Genomic DNA, 14,522 nt, shown 5'->3' with positions numbered 1-14,522 from the left:
CAATAAGATGTTAAAAAAAAAAAAGATCCAGGTGTGTTAATTAACCTGACTGTGGTAATCATTTCACAGAGTATACATATGTCAAATCATTACATAGTACACTTTAAAAATATACTATTTCATTTTGTTTGTCAATTATACCTCAATAAGGCTGAAAAACAAATAAATAACACCGAGAGTCTTAAAACATAATATCCAAAATGTCCAGGATTCATTCAAAAATCATTCATCATACACAAAAAATCAGGAAGATCTCAAACAATGAAAAAAAATACAGGTGCTAACACTGAGATAAATGAAATGTTAGAATTATCTGATAAGATTTTAAAGCAACCATCATAACAATGCTTCAGTTAACAATTATGAACACACTTGAAACGAATGAAAAACTAGTCTCAACAAAGAAATAGATGGGAATTCCCTGGTGGTCCAGTGGTTAGAACTCTGTGCTTTCACTGCCTAGGGCATGGGTTCAATCCCTGGTTGGGGAACTAAGATACTGCAAGCTGTGTGGTGCAGCCAAAAAAAAAAAAAAAAAAAAAAACAAAGAAATAGAAGATATAAAAAAGTACCAAATGAAAATTTTAAAGGTGAAAAATACAGTAACTGAAATAAACTTAAATTTAATGGATGGGCTCAATAGTTGAATGGAGGGGACAGAAGAAATAATTAGTAAACTTCAAAATAGAACAACAGATTTTCCACTGTGAAAAACATAGCGAAAAATAGGCTGAAATTAGCAGAGTATCAGGAACCCATGGGACTATGACAACAGCTCTAACATTTGTGTTATGAGTCCTGGAAGGAGAGGAGAATGAGGGCAAGGCTAAAAAAGTGCTCTAGGAAATGATGGTAGAAAGTCAAATCGGGCAAAAGACTTTATTTACAGATTCAAGGAGGTTAGCAACTGTAATTAGGATAAATCCAAATGAATCCACACCAAGACATATCATAGTTAAACTCCTGAAAACCAAAGACATAAAAAATCTTGAAAGTAGCAAGAGAGAAATGACACTTTATCTATATGGCAAAAACACTTTGAATTACAGAGAATTTTCCATCAGAGATTATGAAGGTTAGAAGGAAGTGGCACAACATTTTTGAACCAATGAAAAAAACCTGTCATCCCCAAGTCTTATAACCAGAGAAAATATCTTTAAGGAACGAAGGAATAACCAAGACATTCTCAGGGAAAGGAAAACTGAAAGACTTTGTCTGCAGAAAAACTCCTCTAAAACAATGTCTAAAGGAAGTTTTCTAAAAAGAAAGAAAATAAAAAAGGAAACTTGGAACATCAGGAAGGAAGACTGTGGTAAGCAAAAATATGGGTAAATACAACAGATTTTCCTTCTCCTCTTGAGGTTTATAAGTCATGTTTGATGTTTGAAGAAAAATTGTAACACTCTCTGATGTGGTTCTAAATTTGTGTGGAGAAAAGATTTAAGACAGTATAAATGGAAGGACAAAGGGATGTAAAGGAAGGTAAGGCTCCTATACTTGAACTGGTAAAATAATGAAGCCAGTAGAATATAATGTTATCTAGAAATGATGTAATACTTAGAGCAGCCACTAAAAATCTATATAGGTACACTAAAAAATGCTACAGATAAATCAAGATGGAATTCTAAAATATGTGTGAATAACTCACAGGAAGGCAGGAAAAAGAAAACAGAAATGGAAAACTGAGAGAAAAAACAGACAACAAAAAACAAAATGACAAACTTAATCATTAACATGTCAATTAAGTGTAAATGGTCTAAATACACCAATTAAAAATAGATTTTCAGAGTGGAGTGAAAAACATGACCCTACTATATGCTGTTTACAAGAAACTCACTTCAAATATAATGATATAGAAAAGTTGAATGTAAAAGAATGCAAACATTAATCAAAAGAAAGCCAGAGTGGCTATATTAATAGCAGATAATGTAGACTTCAGAGCAAAGAAAATACTAGAGACATAGAGAGACATCATATAATGATAAAAGGGTCAGTCCACGAAGAAGACATAACAATCCTAAATGTGTATGCACTAAACAACAGAGTTGCAAAATATGTGAAGCAGAAACTGATAGGAAAAACAGACAAATCCACAATTTGAGTTGGAGACTTAAGTAGCCCTCTCTCAACGACTGATAAAACAACAGAAAATCAGCAAGGATATTGGAAACTCAACATCATAAACCAACATTATCTAATCAACTTTTATAGGAAACTCTACCCAACAACAGCAGAATACATATTGTTTTCAGGTATGTACAGAACATATACTAAGATAGACCATTTCCTGGGCCAAAAAATAAAACTCAACAAATTTGAAAGAATTTAAATCATACAGGATGTGCTCTCTAACCACAATGGACTCAAACTAGAAATCTATAACTGAAAGATAACAGGAAATTTCTAAACACTTGGAAACAAAACAACACACTTCTTTTTTTTAAATTTATTTTTATTGGAGTATAGTTGCTTTACAATGCTGTGTTAGTTTCTGCTGTACAGCAAGGTGAATCAGCTGTACGTTTACATATATGCTCTCTTTTTTGGATTCCCTTCCCATTTAGGTCACTACAGAGCATTGGGTAGAGTTCCCTGTGCTATATACAGTACGTTCTCATTGGTTATCTATTTTATACGTAGTAGTGTATGTATGTCAATCCCAATCTCCCAATTCATCCTACCTCCCCTTCCACCGCTGGTATCCATACATCTGTTCTCTACATCTGTGTCTCTATTTCTGCTTAAAACAGCACACTTCTAAATAATCCATGCATCAAACAGGAAGTCTTAAGGGAGATAAAAATATATTAACCTGAATGAAAATTAAAATACAGCATATCAAAATTTGTGGAACAGAAAGTAGTACTGAGAAGAAAATTTTTAACACTAAATGCATACATTAGAAAAAAGAAAAATTCTCATATAATCTGAGTTCACATCTAAAGATCTTAGGAAAAAAAGAACGAAATAAACCCAAACCAAGTAGAAGGAAGGGAATAATAAAGGCAACAATAGAAATTGATGACACTGAAAAGAAAAATATTTAAAAAACATCAGAGAAAGATCAATGAAACAAAGTGATGCTTCTATGAAAAGATTGATAACATTGACAAACCTGTATCAATACTGACAAAAGAAAAAAGGGAGAGGACACAAATCATCAATATCAGGAATGAAATAAGGAATATCACTATAGACCATGCAGACATCAAATGGAGAATAACGTAATACTGCAAACCACTCTACATGCCTATATTTGATAACATAGATGAAATGGATCAATTCTCCAAAAAACACAAACTTCCACAACTTGTCAAAAATTAAATAAATAATTTGAGTAGTTCTAAATCATTAAGGAACTTGATTTAATATTCAAAAATTTCCCCAACAGGAAGTCTCCAGGCCCAGATTGTTTTGCTGGAGAATTTTACCAAATATTTAGAGACTGAACACTAATTATACACAATTTTTTCCAGAAAATTGAAGAGGAGGTAATATGTCCCAATTAATTTGATAAATTTAGTATTACCCTGATACCAAAACCATATAAAAACACTACAAAAAAGAAAACTAAAGACCCACATCCCTCATGAATATAGACACAAAAATCCTCAGGAAAATATTAACAGAGTATTCAGAAAGATATAGAAATAATTATATACCATGACTAAGAGGGGTTTATTATAGGGATGCAAAGCTAGTTCAATATTGAAAAATCAGTGTAATCCACCATATTAACAGGCTAAAGAAAAATCATATGATCATATCAATTGATGCAGAAAAGCATTTGACAAAACTCCATTCATTATAAAAAATCTCAGAAAAACCAGAATGCAGAGGAACTTCCTCTACTTGACAAAGAACATCCACAAAAATTCTACAACTGGCCTTATACATAATTCTTCAAGAGTGAACACTTTCTCCCTAAGATCAGGAAGAAGACAAGGTTGTCTGCTCTCACTACTCTTATTCAATATAGTTCTGGAACTTTTAGCCAATGTAACCAGGCAAGAAAAGCAAATAAAAGACAAACATACCATTAAGGATTAAAATAGAAGAAACACTCTACCTAATTTCAAGACTTATTATATTTACAGTTATCAAGACTGTGCAATATTAGTGGAGGAATAGACACATCTGTCAGTGGTACACAATAGAGAACTCAGAAATAGACCCGCAAAATATGCCTGATTTTTTTATTTTTATTGAGATGAAATTCATATAACATAAAATTAGCCATTTTAAAATGAAACCAAACAGTGGCATTTAGTACATTTATAATATTCTGCAACCACCACCTCTATCTAGTTCCAAAACTCTTTCATCATTCCAAAATAAAACTCCATACCCATTAAGTAGTTACTTCTCATTCTTCCCTTCAACCACCAATTTGCTTTCTATTCTATCCAGAATTTACTTATTCTGGATATTTCGTGTAAATGGAATCAAACAATATGTGACATTTTGTGTCTAGCTTCTTTCACTTAATGCATTGTTTTTGAGATTCATTCATATTGTAGCATGTATCAGTACTTCATTCCTTCTTATGGCTGAATAATATTCCATCATATGCACTTACCACAATTTGTCCATTTATCTGTTGCTAGACATTTGTGTTGTTTCTAAGTTTTGGCTATTGTAAGTAGTGTTGCTATGAATATTCATGTACAAGCCTTTGTTTGAGAGCCTGTTTTCAATTCTTTGGGTATATATATAGGAGCAGAATTGCTAGGTCATATACTCATTCTATGTTTCACTTTTTGAGGAACCAACACACTGTTTTCCATAGCAGTTGAACCACTTTACGTTTCTACCAGCAATGTACAAGGTTTCCAGTTATCCATGTCCTTGCCAATACTTGTTATTTTACTTAAAAAAGTTATTATATAGTATCTAATTTTGATTTTGAATTGCATTTCCTTAATGGTTAAGAATGTTGAGCATTTTTTCATGTGCTTTTTGGCTATTTATATATCTTCTCTAGAGAAATGTCTATTCAAGTCCTTAGCACATTTTTAATTGAGTTGTTTGTCTTTCTGTTGTTGAGTTGTAAGGGTTATTTGTATTTTTTTAATATTATTCCCTTATCAGATATATGATTTAAAAATATTTTTCCCATTCTACTGGTTGTCTTTTCACTTTCTTGATAATGTTCTTTGATGCACAGTTTTTAATTTTGATAAAATCCAATTTCTCTTTTTTTTCTTTTGTTGTTCATGCTTTTGGTGTCATATCTAAGAATCCATTGCCAAATCCAAGGTCATGAAAATCTACCCCTATGTTTTCTTCTTAAAGTTTGTGGTTTTAGCTTGTATATTTAGGTCATTGATCAATTTTGAGTTAATTTTTATATATGATGTTAGATAGGGTTCCAAATTCATTCTTTTACATGTGGATATCCAGTTGTCCCATTGCCACTTGTTGAAGAGACTGTTCTTTACCTCACTGAATAGTCTTGGTTCCCTTGATTTAAATCAACTGGCCATAGATATATATTTCTGAACTCTCAGTTCTACTCTATTGGTCCAGATGTCTATCCTTTTGGCAGTACCATACCGTTTTGATTACCATAGTTTTGTAGTAAGTTTTGATATTGGGAAGTATGAATCCTCCAACTTTGTTTTTCCTCCAATCTTCTTTTTCAAGATTGTTTTGGCTTTTTAGGGACCCTTGCAATTCTTGCCCAACTGATTTTTGGCAATGGTGCAAAGCAAGTCAATGGAGGAAAAAAGCTTTTTCAACAAATGATGTGTGGCAATTTGACATTCTTGGGAAAAAAAGAATCTCAATCTAAGTCTCAGACCTTGAATGAAAATTAACTCAAAATGGTGACAGACTTAAATGTAAAACTATTAAACTTTTATTTTAAAAATAGAAAAATCTTTGGCATCTTGGATTTAGACTTGACATCAAAAGGCAGATCTATAAAAAGGAAAAGGTGATAAACCTCACTGCATCAAAACTAAAAATGTCTCCTCTGCAAAAGTCTCTGCGAAGAGGATGAAAAGACAAGCTAGAGACTGGAAGGATATATTTGTAAACCACATATCCACAAAGGACTAATATCTAGAATGTATAAAGAACTCTTAATATTCAACAGTAAAAACAAACAAACAAAAAAACCTCAAGTAATCCAATTAGAAAATGGTCCAAAGACATTTCAACAAGGAGAATATACAGATGACAAGTGAGCACATGAAAAGATCACTAGCCACTAGGGAAATGTAAAATAAAACCACAATGAGGTATCATTACACACCTATCAGAATGATTAAAATAAAAAATAGTGACACCAGCAAATGCAGGCAGAGAAACAGAATCATTCATGTGTTGTTGGAACATGCAATAGCTACTCTGGAACACAGTTTGGTCATTTCTTAAAAAGCTTAACATGCAACTGTCAGACAAATCAGCAATGGCACTCATGGGCATTTATCTCAGAAAATTGAAAATTTACGTTCATATAAAACCTGCATACAAACGTTAATAGCAACTTTATTTATAATAGCCCAAAATGGAAACAACCCAGGTGGTTAAAGAAATGTGGTACTTCCATACCATGGAATACTACTATACAGAGGAACAATTATTGATATGTAAAACAATTTGAATGACTCTTGAGGTAATTATGTTGAGTGAAAAAAGCCAACTCCAAAGGTTACCTATTGTATTCTTCTCTTTATGTAACATTCTTGAAGTGACAAAATTATAGAAATGAAGACAAATTCATGGTTTCCAGGGGTTAGAGATGAAGAGGGAGGGGGAGAGGGAAGGGAGGGAGGTGTGGCTATAAAAGGATGGTGATGGAAAGGTTCTGTATCTTGACAGCAACCACATCAATATTCTGGTTGTGATATTGTATGATAGTTTTGCAAGATGTTATCATTGGGGGAAACTGGGTTAAGGGTACACACGATTGCTGTGTATTATATCTTACAACTGTATGTGAATCTCCAATTATTTAAAAATAAAAGGTTTAGTTAAAAAACCAATAAGTGCTACATTATTTAATTTTTTCCATTTATAAGACTGTGAGCCTGACAGTGTGTAACAAGTGAGCACATGTAGCCGTTAGGGGGAGGTCAGATGGGGACGCTCATGATTCCATCACTCAGTTCATCACTTGGCTGAATAGCACTGACTGCTGGGATGGTCGAGACTGCTGCATTTTTTTATTATTATTATTTTTGTGTGTGGTACACAGGTCTCTCACTGTTGTGGCCTCTCCCATTGCGGAGCACAGGCTCCAGACGCTCAGGTTCAGTGGCCATGGCTCATGGGCTTAGCCGCTCCGTGGCACGTGGGATCTTCCCGGACCGGGGCACGAACCCGTGTCCCCTGCATTGGCGGGTGGACTCCCAACCACTGCGCCACCAGGGAAGCCTGAGACTGCTGCATTTTAAATTGTTTTTCTTCTTAGTCAAATAGGTTTGATTTGTGCCCATATTAGATCACGTTTAAAGACTAGAAACATAAGGAACCCGATGATGAAATACAAGATAATTAAGAGCAAAAATGGTCGGATTATAATCCTACTTCAAAATTACCTTTCCCATCCTGTAAATGGCATTCATCTGATTAAAAAAAATCATTATATAGAACATCAAGATGTCTTTGGTACTTCAAAAACAGTGTTAAGAAGAGAAAATAGAGTGACAATTATATCTAATTTAGCTTTTTATTTATTGAGAATAAAGGGTCCCCAGCCACAATGTGCTATTTGCAGAGTGTTTGCAAAGAGTGGTCTGAAATCTGTCCCCTCTTGTCATTTATAAACAAAACACAGAAATTATAAAAATAAACCTGTAGTGTTTTTAGCATAAAATTCCATAATTTCAGACATAGATTCTTGGAAAACAGCTTTTGCTTGTACTGGTGCTGTATCAGGGAGTTAAATCCCAAAGTGTTTTTAGTATACATACAGTTTCCAAATCAGATTTGACATCATTTTTTAGTATATTTATTTAGCATAATTTAGAAAATTATGCTTTCTCTTGTATAAGTTAAAAAGAGTTAAACGTGCATCTGTTGTTAAATGATACAAAGTGGAAATTTGTCTGTAATGACTGTATATTATGAATATTATTAATGAATGCATTAAAACAAACTGTAGTATACAATACTTAATATGATACTCTTAAATAGTTTGTTTGAAAGTTCAAATCACATCTTTGTCACATACCACAGAAAAATGGCAAAACCAGTTTAAAATTATTTGGAGAGGGTTGTAGTGAAAGGCATTTGCAAGTCACATACGGCTGGGCTGTGCGGTGGTGTGCGTGCATTTATCAGCTTTAAAGAATCCTGTACAAATCAGCTGTTAAGTGCCCACTGGCACTTATCTAGGACAATTAGGAAATGAGAGTCCTGGTTAGTAACATGTTCTCCATAACTGAAAATTACTATATGCCTGAGCACTGGATTGGGGTCAAGAGACTTCAGCCTTTCACTAGCTTGGGGTTCTTAGACAAATTAAGTGGGATTATGACAATATAAATGGACACCTGTCTCCCATGGTGAGTGTCTAAAGCCAGTCAAATCAGCATTTTATTTACATTTTTAGCTTCTTTCTCATTTGTTATGTTTTCTACCCTGAGTAACAGAAAACCCCAACTCAATTGGTTTAAGTCGTGAGGAAAATAGAAATCCCGAGGTAGGGCAGCTTCAGAGTTGGTTATTTTAGCAGCTCATTTCACCACTTCACGAAGGTCCTAGGTTCCTTTCCCTGTTCTGCCACCATTCATGGGTCAACTCAGCTGCTCTCAGGGTCACAAGAGGGTGACCTTGGGTCTAGGGGACCCTGTAGTTGATGAGGGTATCAAGAGAGAAAAGAGGCACCATCTCCTCTGGTGCATCTTTTTATCTCCGCAGCTGACTTTCTCTCATCCCTCCTTGGCCAGCACTGGGCCCCTGCTCACCCCCTGGCCAGTTCCCGGCAGGGAGAATGGGAGCTCCATGACTGGCTTAGACCATGCTGAACGAAATTGACATTCTACAGGCAGAGAAGAAGAGAGAAAGACTTCATGTTTGGTTTTGATATGACAACGGTTCACAGGACAATTAAGTAAATATACCTACAGGTTAAGAACAAAAGGTTTTCCAGGCACTGATTTGTAGAACATGACTTCTGAGATCAGGATTAGCTGCCACGTACATAGACATTCTGTGCAACCGATGTAGAATTGCATCGTGATTGTGAGGGCAGACTCCGAGTCACATCCTAGCTCTGCCATTTGCCAGAAAAATGGCCTGAGATTAGTTGTGTAACTTCTCTAAGTTTAACTTATAAAATGGGGAGCTAATGGACTTGTGAGGATTAGGTAAAACAATACATATGAACAGGTAGGCCTAGTGCCCAGTGCATAGTTAGCAATCAATGATGCAGTGATGATGATAATGAGCTGACATGACCTTGCACCTCTTAACAGCTGAATAGCTGTTTTTCCTGCTTTTACTCTTTCCAGCAGCCACTATGCCCTCTACCCATCTACTCTATATACAGCATCCAGAGTGACCTGTTAAAAACATATAGTAGATCAATGTCTCTACAAATGACCCAATTTCGTTCCTTTTTATGACTGAGTAATATTCCATTGTATATATGTACCACATCTTCTTCATCCATTCCTCTGCTGATGGACAATTAGGTTGTTTCCATGTCCTGGCTATTGTAGGTAGTGCTGCAATGAACATTGGGGTGCATGTGTCTTTTTGAATATGGTTTTCTCTAGGTATATGCCCAGTAGTGGGATTGCTGGGTCATATGGTAGTTCTATGTTCAGTTTTTTAAGGAACCTCCATACTGTTCTCCATTGTGGCTGTATCAATTTACATTCCCACCAACAGTGCAGGAAGGTTCCCTTTTCTCCACACCCTCCCCAGCATTTATTGTTTGTAGATTTTTTGAGATATGGGTGGATCTAGAGACTGTCATACAGAGTGAAGTAAGTCAGAAAGAGAAAAACAAATATCGTATATTAACGCATATATGTAGAATCTGAAAAAATTGGTATAGACGATCTTATTTACAAAGCAGAAATAGAGGCACAGACGTAGGGAGCAAACGTATGGATACCAAGGGGGAAAGGGGGGGTGGGATGAATTGGGAGATTGGGATCGACATAGATACACTATCGATACTATGTATAAAATAGGTAACTAATGAGAACCTACGGTATAGTACAGGGAACTCTATTCAGTGCTCTCTGGTGACCTAAATGAGAAGGAAATCCAAAAAAGAGGAGATAAATGTATACATAGAGCTGACTCACTTTGTTGTACAGTATAAACTAACACAGTATTGTAAAGCAACTATACTCCAGAAAAAAGACATATAGTAGATCAGATCATTCTCCTGCTCAAAACCCTCTCATGGCTCCCATTGCACCTAAAATCAGATCTAAAGTCCTTATTCATCACAGCCTGCAGGGCCTATGTGGTGTGGCCCTTGCTTAGCTCTCTGCCTTCTTCAACGACTCCACCCAGATCCCTCTGCGTTGGCCTGAATCGCATCAAGCCAGTTCCTACATCACAGTTTTCATGCCTGTTGGGCCTTCAGCCTGAACACTCTCCCCACTAGACCATCTCATATCTTCCCCCCTCATTTATTCACGTTTGTGCTCTAAGCACCTCCTCAGACAGAAGTCTGTCATCTGCCCTCTTAAAAACACTCACCACACTCACCCCCACTTACTCTTTCTCTTAGTCTGGACTGTCTAGAAAACAACCTGAGGCAAAAGCTCATGTGCTGACACTTGATTGAGGAGGAATACAGTCCCAGGGAAGCAGGAGCAAGGAAGAAGAAAGAGCAAATACTGAAAGGGCTCCAGCTTTGTAATCAGTGTAGCTGAGGGCTTAGTCTCCAGGGATGTCTTGAGACGGGGCATAGGGAACTCTGCCTCTCTGTACAGACTATCCAGGGAAGGAAGAGAGAACTGATCAGCTGGCTCCCTTCTGTACCCTTTCTCCTACTGGTCAATCCACCCCCGAAGCAGGAATTACCCCCCCACCTCTATGATGTAGTGAGTAGCCCCCCCAGGCAGCCTCTGGAAAAGCCAGAGCCTCAGGGGTCCAGTCTGACCAATGCATAGACGTGGAGGCCAGTGTCTTCTTGTCGGTTGTTGCCACACACAGGGCTTCTTGATCTGAGCTGCTGGCAATAACAGCAGAGGTACCTGGCTCTAAGACTGTGCAAATAGCATGGAAGAGTTGATAGGGTCACTGTGGTCAGAAAGCAAGGCAAGTAGCCAAAGCCCTGGTGGGGAATGGGGGCGGAGAGGTCAGCGTGGCTGCTCACATTTGAGTGGTATATAAACTAAGTCCAGCACCATCTGCTACATCCTCGTCTTGCGTAGTTCTCTTCATAACACTGAGGATGACCTGCCATAATACTGCATATTCATTTGAATGGAGCAGACATTCACCAGGATGGAACCTCCATAAGCAGGAGCTCATCTTTTTGAAAGATCTCTTTTTCAGATTGTCATGCTATTTACCACTCTCTACTAATGAGCTGGAAAACGGAGGCATGACAGAAATATCCCTTGTGAATAAAGGAGGGCGGCCCCTCCCTTGGCTCTCCTCCTACTGAGCTGCCTCTTTCATGCCTCTTCCCACTCCCAGTACGGGTGCTGCTTTGTGGCTTGGAGGCCTGGCCTCCTCATCCCAGATTCTCCCTGTGCACATGGAATTCTGAGAGTAGCTGAGTTTCATTTCCTCTGGTTCTCAATGCCTTTCTTAGGCCCCTTGTACCATCACTCTAGGCCCTGGGAGTTAGATGGGACTTTTGTCTCTGGAACAGTACTATGAAGGGTTTTGTTGTTCACCTCCCTCCACGTTTCCCATTCACAGATTCCCTCTCCATCACTGCATCTTCTCACTCATCCTACCTTCTTAATTAAAATTCTGACCCTATACCACTTCTTCATTGCCTTGAAAAATTTCCCAAATCAGTTATCTCTTGAATGAATACCTTATCTCCATGCTGGCTCCTTTTCTCCCTAAATCAGAGTTTTAAATAATTATTTCTGAGTGTGATTTTAGGTCTAGGTTTTTGAATTTGTTGCCTCCATTGCCTTAATTTCTAGATGATCATGAATCATCACTTAAGAAATCAGCATTAAGATTAGACTTAAGGGAAACCTTTAACGTCATAGCTCTAGATCAGAGTAGCTATAACTTCTAGCAAAATATAGGCATCGACTTGCAGAACTGAAAATGGCCTCAGAAGTTCATTGAGTATGACCACGTCCCACTCCTCTCCCAACCCCTTCTTGAGAGATGAGGAAACAAACCAGAAAAGGTGGGACTCCTCCAGACTCACAAAGCCAGAGAGGGGCTGAGGCAGGCTAGGGACCCAGTCCTTTTGCCTTTCTGCCCAGGGCTCTCCTAAGATCCAGACTGCTTCTTCAATCAGCTGCATAGTTTGGTTTGAAGATTTGCTAAGACATTTTTGGACAGGCAGCCGAATGTTAAATCATGCAAGACAAGGAAGACAGTTCCCTGCCTATTCCCACCTTCTCATGTGACCTCCTGGACTGGCTTCTAATGGGTATTTCTGGGACTGTTTGATCAGCCCATTGTAGACCTGACCCATTGCTAGTGACAGGGTAACTTTTGGTAGAATCTGGAGGAGGTGTCTTGCTTCCTTCTGACCCCCACAACTATGTGTCATCTCTGGGTATCCTGATGCACAGCTGCAATCTGAAATGACCTGTAGGAGACACATTATTTGGCAGCTCTTTTTGGTCATGTGGTTGTGTTTTTGGTGAGATTAGAAATAGAAAAATGATTTAAAACTGGTAAAGTAAAATCCCTAACATATATTGGGGATTTTTAAACTTCTTGATCTTGTAAAAATACACTGATACGTTTCTTTTGTGTGTCTCTGAGTCTGCCTCGGGCAGTAGTCTGAATTTATGTTGCCTTTTAACTTCCTCCTTTCAAATTTACTAAATTGTATGATTTCAAAATTTAAGCATCATAGTTGGCTACTGAGAACCATCAGGATGCTTGCAGGTTCTGAAACAGGGTTTCAGGCAAATTCTGAAATTCTCTGTGTAAAATCTAGCCGATTTTCCAAGTTGGGGACTGTTATTAAACCAAGAATTGCCCTGAGAAGTGAAAGCATAGAGCAATTCAAAGAGGTGTCAAGGTCTGCTGGCATCCAATGCTGCTTCCCTGAAGGCTTGTTTTATTTTGTCATTCACACTTCACCTTTTTTTTTTCAAAGGCGACTTTAAAAAATTTATTTATTTGTTTGTTTAATTTATTTTTGGCTGCACTGGGTTGCTGTGCTCGGGCTTTCTCTACTTGCAGCGAGCGGAGGCTACTCTGTTGCAGTTCGTGGGCTTATTGAGGTGGCTTCTCTTGTTGTGGAGCATGGGCTGTAGGCACGTGGGCTTCAGTAGTTGTGGCTCGCGGACTCTAGAGCACGGGCTCAGAAGTTGTGGCACACAGGCTTAGTTGCTCCGCGGCATGTGGGATCTTCCTGGACCAGGGCTCGAACCCGTGTTCCCTGCATTGGTAGGCGGATTCCTAACCACTGCGCCACCAGGGAAGCCCCCAAGGTGACTTTTAATTCCAGTCTTATTTTATGCACAGTAGTCACAATAGCTCACTTCAGTTGTTAGCATTATCTCTAAGGGATATTCCGTGCATCTGATTTGCAGCAGCTACGTTCCCCCCTTCTTTGGGGAGCAGAGGAAGTTTGTGGAAGTCCAGTCCCTGCATTAAACAGAGCTATTTCTGATCTTGGTCGATTTACAGATCCTGACTTACGTATGACCCTGAAGTTATTAAAAACACACACCCCAAGGCCTGCCTTGGTTATGTAATAGGGCCACTAGGCTGACTCAGGGACTTTGTGCTCAGAGCTGTGAACAGAAACTGGCTTTTCCAAACACCTCAAAGTCTGTGAAGGGAGGTGAACCCAGCCTCCAGGCTGTGGGGCTCCATCTTGACCACCGACTTAGAATTAATTTCAGGGGGAGGCTCAGGATGTTTCCAAACTTCCCTGCTTCCTTTTATGCTCAGTCTTAATTTTCTTTTTCCCAAGATGGACAGTGCCATCCCTTTCCTGATCCAGCTACAGAGAATCTGGTCACAAGCCAGCCTTGGAGGTTCAGTCAGGGGTGGCCTTGGCAAAGAGTCATGGTCAATTCTGAGAGAGTATCATGCCTGCCAAGGCCAGGGGCACGGAGCATGGAGTAGCCTTTATCCTTCTGAGCACAAATCATGGTATCCATGGAGGAAGTCACAGCAGAGTGAGCCCTGGAAGTCACCCAGGCTTCCTCCAAGTCCTCATTTTACGGATGGGGAAACATACCAATAGCAGAAATATGACTGGCTCTGGGTTGCAAGCTGAGTGGTAGTAGAGGGTGGGCTGCATCCCAGAACAAAACCTATGAGAGGGCAGGGACCACGCTGGCCCATCCACTGCTGTCTCCCAGCACCTAGTACCGCGCCTGGTAGACAGGAGGGCCCAGTAAATATCTGTTGAAGGAAAGAACAAATCTAACACC

The sequence above is a fragment of the Delphinapterus leucas genome, chromosome 3 (genome assembly GCF_059928025.1).
Source record: "Delphinapterus leucas isolate spDelLeu-1000000601 "Yukka" chromosome 3, BTC_Dleu_Yukka2, whole genome shotgun sequence".
In the NCBI taxonomy this organism is placed as follows: domain Eukaryota; kingdom Metazoa; phylum Chordata; class Mammalia; order Artiodactyla; family Monodontidae; genus Delphinapterus; species Delphinapterus leucas.
This window is presented reverse-complemented; position numbering follows the sequence as displayed.